The following is a 10,294-nucleotide window of genomic DNA, read 5'->3' as shown; positions in this document are numbered from 1 at the left end:
ATACATGCGAACTATTGATGCAAAATCTTTTTTTAAGATCCACCAGCTCGATGCTCTAAAGAGTAGACAAAGGTTGATCATAACATCAAGATATAACATCAATTAAAGGAAGGACATTAACTCCACGTCCTTTACAACATTCACAAAGCTTTTAACAACATTATGCTTGTAGGAGGGAAGTCTATATAGAGCCTGGCCAGCTATGCTAACTTTAACAGCAAGCATTAGACCATAGAGGTGGTTGTGAACAATACCTTTGTTATAAATATTGATATACGTCTATTTATACATCTCGTATCCCGTGTAAAGTTGTGTTTCTTTAATGTTTTGAGTTCGGTTTGATTCGTGTTTCGTTTATCATTCTTTAATTTAAGTTTTGAGTCAAGTTTATTATATGTTTACGTGTTTTATATCTTTTGGTGTCTTGCATGTTAAGCTTTAATTCTTTCTATCATTTTATGAGAAGTTTATGTTCGTGTTTGTTCGTAAATGATTATATGGTTTAAATCACTAATGTCTTGTTACGTTTTCATATAGTTGATGGCTTGTTAGTTAAGGGAAAGAAGGTCTAGAAGCTTCTTATCATTACTTGGAGATCAAGGGAGATATTTATCAAGTTTATGCAAGATTTAACATGAAATAACAACAAAATTCGTTGGCCATGCATAAGAGCACGCCGCGCCGCGCTAAGGCAAAAGGCAATATGCCTTCGCAGGGCGCCTAGGCCTTCTGGTCAACCAAAAATTGCAAGCCCAAGCCCGATTTTCGTTATATAAACATCTCTTGCAAAACCCAGCCGATCTAGACATTATTGGAGCCGATTTTCCAAGGGTTTGTGAAGGTTTTAAGGCTAGGAATCAAGGAAGATCATCAATCTTTCATCCGGGTGTTCAAGGATCAATCGCAAAGGGTTTTATCGCTCTAATTTTTGTTCATTGTTCATTATTTATCATGTCTTTCCTCTTTGTTTTTAATACTTGTTTAGGATTGTTTTCAATAATGATTCTAGGCTAGACTTCATGTCTACCTAGGTTTGATGAACATGTGTTGACTTGATTCTTGCTTTGGACTAATGTTTTGATTATGGTTTCGTTATTTTAATAGTAAAAGACTTGATTTTGCTTTCATGATGCATATGAATGTTTATTACCTTGATTGATTGTTAAGTATACTTCACATAGATCTTAATATCTCTTGATTGTGTTCTTTAGATTTAGGGTTTATATTTAATCATTACTTGGTTTTTTGATTATTGTGATTGAATGGGCCCATTAGATCATAGAAGCTAGTCGATAGTTGGTTAGGGTTTTGAATGTTCTGCTAAATTCCAATAGCTGTGAGGTGAGGAGTTGTTCATGTGTCTTGGTCAATTGCATGCTAGGATAGTAGTGACAATATTCTTGCTTATTGTGTTGATCCATGTTCATGATGTCATGTTAGCTTATCAAGTTATCTAGGGTTTTTTGTTTCGTAAGATTGCTTGCTTTAGATACTATTAATTAACTCTAATTGATGACTTTGCGAAAATCAATAATACTGATTGCTTAATAATCTAATAATTGTTCTTTGGGATTTCGTTTGATTCAGTCAAGGGTCCTTAGGGTATTGTTAGATGAATATGTTTAGAAATCAGTTTTCATAATCATGTTATTTGTCCATTGCTTGATTATTGTTGATGCATTGGATTCTTACCTAGGTAGATTCCTTCTCTGATTGGTTTCGATCTTGTGTTTTATTGCTTATTTCTAGTTTACTCATTTATTTAATTTCTTAGTTTAATATTGTCACACCCCGACTTAGGGCCTAGGCGTGTGACCACGAGTTTGTACCTGTTTTGTAAATATATCAGAGTTTATGGGTTAATTTTAGCGGAAGACTTTAGGTTTGAATATAATATTAATTTTCATTGAAAATTTACTCGGGAATTAAATACCCGAGTATTAGTTTACAAAAGATAAGTTTCATATTACAAGGATTTAGTTTATCAAAACGGATCCATCTTGTACGCGATACTAACTTCATAAGACTCCAATCTTTGCTATTGCTACTTATGCTTAATTACCTGCAATGGGTTGGAAAAATACGTCAGCTATATGCTGGTGAACACGTATGACTCAATAAAACATTTTGAATGACAATATAATACAAATGTAGTTTTCTTGACAATCTCAGCGGAAGCATTTCTACTTCCGGTATATGTACCACTGCCCTACACACACAACGGTATTCCCCGAGCCAGACGGCCCTAAACTGAGAACTGGTCATGACCGTTTAAGCTCGTGGCTTCATTGCCTTTGATTGATTGATTGAGCTTTAACAGTTATGTTTGGATCCAGACACATGCGTATTCGGTCTGAGTTGATATTATTCTCTACTTTGTATTATAATGTTTTAGAGATTTCATTATCTCATGTAGACATTGATTGACTCGTTAAGACAAACACCCGTTCGTCTCATTGAGTATAAATATGTTTTGACTGATTAAAAAGGTTGACGTATTCACCTGTACCGTCGGTGTTGTAAACCTTGACTAATTGATTGATCGACTGTGAATGATATTAACCTATACATAAATAGGTTCGTATGAATGTTTTGAATGATGTTAAGCTATGATTGTAAGCTTAATCTTGAAATCATTTATCTTTGAATGTGAATGAAACACTTAGTTTTATGTGACGTTTGATATAGCATGCTTTGGCCTAATAGGTTCTATCACGTTGGTAAGTTTCTCCAGGTAAGTAAACAGGTCCCTCGGTTGATTGGGATTTATGCGAATTACTTTTCCTTAGGCAAGAAACTTACTACTAATGATATCCCCCTTCCAGTTACTACATGCCCGTCAAAATATATCTTTCGTTTAACATTACTTCATCATGAAGTAACGTTTATGAAAACATGATTGTGAATGAATGTTTGTAAAATACGATCAAAGTTAAAGGCCATAGCCTCGATTGATAGTCTAAGCTATAATTTAAATAACTTAAACACAACTCCTACCTTAATTCGGATGCTTGGATTGATAACACGATAAGGCAGGACTTGATCTACTCGCTTATGTGATTGCTAGCTTAATTCCAACTTCGTTTCTTGCACGTATTATGAGAAAATGGCACGTCGGCTTGTTACGGCAACGGGGCACGTTTTCCAAGGCTATATGTGTGTAAAGAAAGGTGTGTTTGGGATGAAATAAGCTCATGCCCGTCACCCCCCTTTTATAGCCCATCCTGGACCCAGTCACGTACCGCGCCCAGTTCTTTGAGACTGGGCGCGTACCGCGACGCCGCAAAATTACACCGCCTTATGCGGTGTTGACACATGGCCTGTCATATTGCGCCACGTGTCGGCACGGTGTTCAACACGTGTCCACTGACTCAGCAACCCCATCGCGCTACGCGATGGGTTTGTTTGGTACCCCGTCGCGTACCGCGACGGGAGAAGATTTTCAGAATTTACAATTCTGGTCCTTGTACTTTCTAAGTTAGTATATTTAGACCAAAATTGAGAGGGTTCGGGACGTGGTGTTACAAATATTAGTTTAAAAACCCCCTTAAAACATTAATAATAAATAGTCGTGTCGTAAGTCGAGTCTAATTAGCTAATTAACGTAATTTATAGAGTCATGTGGGTTCGATATTCCAGACTTACTTAGCTTTAGTACAATTGACCGGTTCACTTGCCGGTGTTTTGTGTAGTTGAGTCTTAAGTCTAGTTTTTATTACTTGTTTAGTTTAGTTAATCTTTAATTGACTGTTTCTAGCACATCAAATATCACCAAGGGAAGCATTGAACTCACTATTGTGCAAGAGGTAAGTCACAATGTGAGGGGACTCGTGTTCAAATAGCCAACGCCAATTAACAAGCAGCTCATAAATACGCTCCTGAGGGTTAGAAACATCAACCTCATAAACAACCTTCTCATTATTGAGCTTCTACTTCTCAACTAATATCGCCCTATATTGACTAACCATACGCTTCTACTCATGTAAATCCTTAGCCATAACTTTCAGCTTATGCTTTTCAACGTAAATCTCTCTACATGAGCATATAAGGTACCATTATTTTTCTTTGCTTCATCCAAAGTAGCTTCCAGTTTCTCATATCAGCCAGCAAGCTCTTAATTTTCTTGGAGCAACACTCTAACGCCCCAAATCTTTAGGAACAAGAGCAGTAAGACGGACAAAACCAAACAATATCTTCCTCGTCATTTCATCATCACTCAAATATTCACAAACCTCCTTTTTGTCCAGAGGCAAACAATGTAACAAAAAAATATCCTAACAGTGGATGTTTTCTTGAATGTGTCATCATTTTGAATATTCCGCTTGGGTACACAAGTAACACTACTCACACTCGACATATCACCAATAGTTTCACCTTCACTAATAACTTCCTTCAGCTTCCCCTTGTCCATTGGCTTTTTAGAATAAACAAACTTCACATTCTACTACTTCTCAACCTTCACATAATTACCTCTATTAACCTCCGTAAGAACATGCTCCTTACTAGCAGGTTTCTCAACAATTTTTTCAGCCTAGGCATAACCTTCTGTGGCAAGCTAGATGCACCCTTCAAAAATTTCATTTTAAGGTAAGGAGCGAAACCAATAATGGCAACATCTTCATCACAAATTACAAGGCTGGACTAACTAACGTGCGAAGGTGAACGAAAAATCCAAGAAGCCGTTTAAGAAAAACAAAATGAAGCTCCTCAGCGTCAGGTTATACCTCGTTGAGTGCAGCTTCATGATCCCTCCAAACAAGAGGAAAAGGGAAGAATGAATCGGAAATAAAAAAGAACTTGTGCTTTCCAAGTAAAAGTGAAACTAATAATACTAGAAGTTAGACCATTCTCAACGAGTTTTTTCAATAATGAACAGTCGCTATGTTCCACTAATTGAAAAAATCATCGTTACATAATGAAGGTTCATAGCCAAGTGACCGACACACGATTTCGAAATACATAATCCTAGCGACATCAAAAGGTACCAATTGACCTAGGCTAACGTGATGATGTATGTCAACATTAATTCAAGAAAGAATTTTCAAAACAAATAACAAAGATTTGATTATCAAAGAAACTATTATATAAGGCATATTTTTGAACCCTTTTGTAAAACAAAAGAAACAAAAGGGAAGGTCTTACCTTATAAAAGGGAAGATATCGTCAGAAAACAAGCAAATAATTAATGGGTTCTGCAGAAAAAGGCAGCGAAAAGAAGAAGTTGTAACCACACTTTATGGTTTTCACAAAAATAAAAGAGGTTTTGAAGAAATCATAAAGTACCAAAGGGTCAAAACGAAAACTAGTTGACAGATGTTGCTCTAAGTCTATCATAACCCTTGGTAGTAACTGTAAATTTAGTCACATCGATGGTTATTAAACTGCCATCTCCCCATCATTATGAATATAGTACACGATAGGTCGATACGGGAGCTCCCAGCTTCCAACCCTAAGCTTCAATAGCGAAAGCTACGGGCCACAAGCTCCCAGCTTTTAGACCATACGTTAGAAAAATTTTTCAGCTCTTGACCTTAAATAAACAAGCCCAAAACAGCAAAATGGATATATGCATTGGTTTATGAAGAGGCATGCCGCTGAGCCCAAAAACATTACACGCGGGGAACATCATGAAGAAAAAAAAGAGTTAAAGTCAAAAGCATTCATTATTACAATCCGAAAACTTTTGACTGGGGGTGATGACGCGGGTACCTCTACACACCCACAAGTTGAAGCTTACAAGCTGGGGAAGCTTAGGAATATAGAAGCAGCTGGCATAAGCTGCCGGACAGGTTAGCTCGAAACTTGGAGAGCAAGATTCCTAAGTTTATCGGGAAGCTCTGGCTACAGTGAAATAGCAGGAAAAGTCATTACTGAAAAGCCGGTACCTGCCATAAAGCAAAAGTGACAGCAGAAAAGGGCAGAACACCAGTTGCACATCTACATAAGTTGAAAGGTGAGCTGACATTTTCCCCTTAAGAAGCTCAAGCTTCCCTCAGTGAAGCTTTCTGACTGCCTATAAAAGGAACATTCCAGCCAAATTTATATTCATTCCACATTCACCCCATTTCTCTTTACTCTCTCTTCATTCCAACTCTCCCACTCTCTCACCAGAATAACACTCTCTCACTGGAATAACACTCTCCCAAATACTACTCACAAAGAGATCTCCCTCTCCAAAGTGTAATTGTCATTCATTGAGCTGTTTGGCCTCTAAGCTGCAAAGTCCACGAGCTACTAAGGCATGAAACCATCATCTCAATCCAACCCCAACGACCGATCACCGTTTAAGCAGCCTGATGTAACACCCCGGCTTGAGCGGAAACGCCCAAGTGTGACGTACGGATTTCTCAAAACACATATAACACTATTAAGTGACAATATTATCATTAATTAATTTAAACATCAAGTATACAGGTTTGTAATAAGAAATATAAGGAATTTATAAGAACAATTATACAACTTGTCCATTTATTATTATAACCTAAGTTCTAGTGTATTCTCCAAGTCTCATCCTCTAATGAATTGTACATGTAGCATATATATAAAATAAAGTCAACTAAACGGATAGTTGGTGAGCTCACACAAGTTTGATATAAATACATAATAACCATACAATTCCATGAAACTTGTGAAATAATAGCGCAAATAAAGGTTCTTTATACTCGAATCAAGGTCCTGAGTGTAAAGAATAAATGAAGGTCATTTCCCGTCCGTACCAACCAACGTACTCAGATCGGGGTCCCTTTTCCACTCAAAACACGGTCCAAAGTGCAAAGGGGGCGTATGATCATACTTATCGAAGAAATCCATGCAAGTAATCATGATCAAGTAATAAGTAACACACAAGTCCATGATATGAATTGTAGTTTGAATAATATGAATAAATAAGCAGTTGATTTGATAGGATATATATCTTACCCCCAAAATGTGTAAAATCGTTAAAAATTGGTGTGAGAAACTCACTTGATAACATTAAGCGAGCGAAAGACGAACTAAGTAAATAACTGAGTTGAATCGGACAAGTTTAGTTCAATTAGGGATCCTAGAAAATAAATTTAAGATCAAAATAATGTTCAAGAAAAAATAAAAAAAGAATGAGTAAAAGTCATCGATTTGGTTCAAAGTTTGGAGTTCGGAGTTTGGAATGCTTGAAAGAAAAAATATATTTTTCACTATAATTAGTGTAGATTTCCGATAGAAATAGGTATAAGTTACTCGTTTTTAGTTATTTTTAAAAGTCTTAGTTACTGTAGTTGTTAGTCATTTTAAACCGGTTTGACTCGTTCCAAGAAAATGAAACGGCCTAAAATAATTTAAACGAGCGGTTCGGTTTTTGGTCGGGCGCAAATTTGACAAAATATCAAATTTGCTTCCAACATGTTAATTTTATGGTTTTAGAGTTATAAAGATGAAATAAATATGTTATGCATATTAAAAGAAAGCAAAACTCCAAACTTGACCGAAACTACAACATAAGCGAGTCGGGTCGTTTTTTACGAACTAACATCATTGTCAAATTATACATGGCATCGTATGGTATCTCATAGAAACTAATTTTAACATACCTGAGGAAAGGCCAAGAAAATAATAAGAAAATGTCTTGAACATCGACAATTGACTTTTGAAAATCAAACTAGCAAAAAGATGCAATTTGAGAGAATAACACCAATATCTTATGAATTATGTTGGGACAAAGATGAATGCAAAAGAATATATCACTATTTATAGGTAAATTCCTCAAGAAGGTGTTTCAATATAATCAATTGGTCTAAGTAATTAAATGGGATTGAATAGCCATGAATATGATGAATTACTCATAATTAACAAGTTGTAACATAGGAATATTAATAAATTATGATTATGACCATAATTATAATTTCAAACAAAACATTTAAGGAATTTAATTTGTCTTGAATATGTTTGAATAAAAATGAAATGAATACATAAGCATGCGAAATGGAACTTGGGATAAAAGTCATAAAATTAACATTATCATAAATTAAAATATAAATTAATAATAAATAATGATCCGAATTATATAAAATTTTCAAAACGGGTCGGATTGGTGTCAACGGCGCCGGTGGCGTTTCAACCAAGTCCAAAACGGCATTCGTCAGCCAAAGTTGGAACTACTTCGGGAAACAACTTTATATGAAAAACAAAGACATGGCTTATTTTTACATGTTATTTGTAGTACTAAGTTTCTCAAGTTTCATGGTTTGTCATGAAGCAGTACAACAAAATTTGCATTAATGTTCATTAGTTAGTATATGCAGTGCTTTTTGGTTTCCTTTGAAATCAAATAGTTATAACTCAATTACGTGTGAATGGATTGATTTGGGTTGTGTCGAATCCCAAATGGAAAGTCAAAAGGTTCATCTTACAGAAAAATCGATCAAACAGATGAAATTGCCCGAAGTCTATTTTTAATTTAAATAGTATTGAGTTTTTTAAAATCATAAGTAATGACTAGAGCTTGATATAAACAAGGAAAAAAAAGATTAAATTGTCTCTCAGTCAACCGTGTGACCATGCCAAGACCCATCAAATGGGCAAGCAGCAACAATCCTCTAATGAGCATGGTTGGGACCATGAAGCTCTGTTAATCAGAGCTCTAGTCACACGGTTGTGAGTCATCAAACCGGACATATTATTCTATCTTTGATAGAATAGAGAGGTACGAGCCTATAGAACAAATCCTGTTCAAGTAAGGTCATGCTTTTGACACTCTTCGTAGTCTTTATAAACAGCTGTTCGTTGTCATCTTGTACCGATGTGGGATGGTTCAACAAAACACATGCCAAGTGAAGTATTGGTTCAGTTAATATTAACTGTTATTATAATGTTATTATACTGATTATTTATTTTAGATATTGGTAATTTATTCAAATTGATAGAAAATAATGGCTCACAAGGCTCTAATCGAGTTTTATAATTGAGTCAAACTCAAGCTTGACACTATATATTAGCTCGATATAATCGAGTCTTAGGGTGGTTGTTTCAACTGATTGTTGTTACATACTTATGTTCGTTACAAGAATTTATGAGAGTATTGAAATCGCAACTGTTTGGTACCTTCATATACATTTAAATGTATTCTTGTTAGTGGTCCATGTATTTCTTCAATCTTCATCGTTCAATATTGATCACCTAAAGCAACAGCAATTTCAGTGGTTCAATACGTTTAATTGTTTATAGACGGAAGTTACGTGACAACATGATCGTGTTTAACCGACATATTGTTAATGCCATCAATCCGAAGCAAGCTTGCTTGGTGGAGAATTTATTTATAATAAATTTTATAAACACAAACTGCTAATTTAGAGTAACCTGACAAACCATAAACCTGATTAACCTGAACCTTAATAGGATCGTGTTGCGGGTTTTTTGTTTTAAATAATAATAATAATTCCCAACCTTATTAACCCGAAATCTGATTAGGTTGACCTGATTAACACCCCTAGTTAATATGTTCTAGAATTAAAACACTACACAATTTGTTTAAGCTTAAAAGAAAATTTGACGCTCTTCGTTATCATGGGATGTCTAAACTTGCTTTGTCAGATAACACAACGATGTGACGATGTCTCATGCTAGAATCACCCGAGACACGTGCTAACATGTCAACTAAATTTAGCGACTCTATTTTTTTTTAACTTTAAAACTAAATCTGATATCTGTGTCAAACAACAATTTTATATTATTCACATAATATTTATATAGTTGTTATAGGCGCCAACTTAACCCCTATACATAGTACATACCGTTGGAGAAATCTTGTGTAAGTAACCGGGGGGGGGGGGGGGGGGGGGGGGGTAATTGTCTTTCTTACAAACATATGTGTTTTTTGAGTTAGCTTTTCTCTTAGTTCGATCTAACAAGGAATTGTATGGGCTAAGGAGTAAAGGATTATAAATAGGGGTTATTTCTAATTAAGTTAACCATAACAATTAATAATACAATCGATGTTAGACTTGAAATCTGATTATCTTTTACAAGTTTCCAAACTGATTATCATAACAGTCAATAATACAATCGACGTTATAATAAAGTTTTCAGATTTCAAAACTTTAGTTTATGAAATATGTTTTATCATAACTCTATCAAAATCCTTACGTGATTGAATCATCTATATGAAATTATGTTCGTTATAGGGAAAGGAAGACAAACTCATATTTAGTGAAAAAAAAAATTTTATTGTAAGTTAGAAGGAAATTTCTATGAAAAAAGAAAAAGTATTGGAATATACACATTGATTTATTTTTTTTTTTGAACCGTATGCGTTAAAAGGCGC

General features: G+C 35.1%; 1 non-coding gene across 1 annotated transcript; it reads right to left on the bottom strand.

The window, feature by feature from the left end:
- Positions 1 to 8,507: 8,507 nt before the first annotated feature.
- On the bottom strand, positions 8,508 to 8,717 carry LOC143576718 (small nucleolar RNA U3). The gene has a single exon (XR_013142990.1). It is a non-coding gene; the product is annotated as a small nucleolar RNA U3 (small nucleolar RNA).
- Between the last annotated feature and the right edge of the window lie 1,577 nt (positions 8,718 to 10,294).

The sequence above is a fragment of the Bidens hawaiensis genome, unplaced genomic scaffold (genome assembly GCF_021521415.1).
Source record: "Bidens hawaiensis isolate Kalapana, Puna unplaced genomic scaffold, B.hawaiensis_p1.1 tig00028273_1, whole genome shotgun sequence".
NCBI classification, from domain to species: Eukaryota; Viridiplantae; Streptophyta; class Magnoliopsida; order Asterales; family Asteraceae; genus Bidens; species Bidens hawaiensis.
Note: the sequence above shows the minus strand (reverse complement) of the source record. Positions and strands in the feature narration are given on the sequence as shown.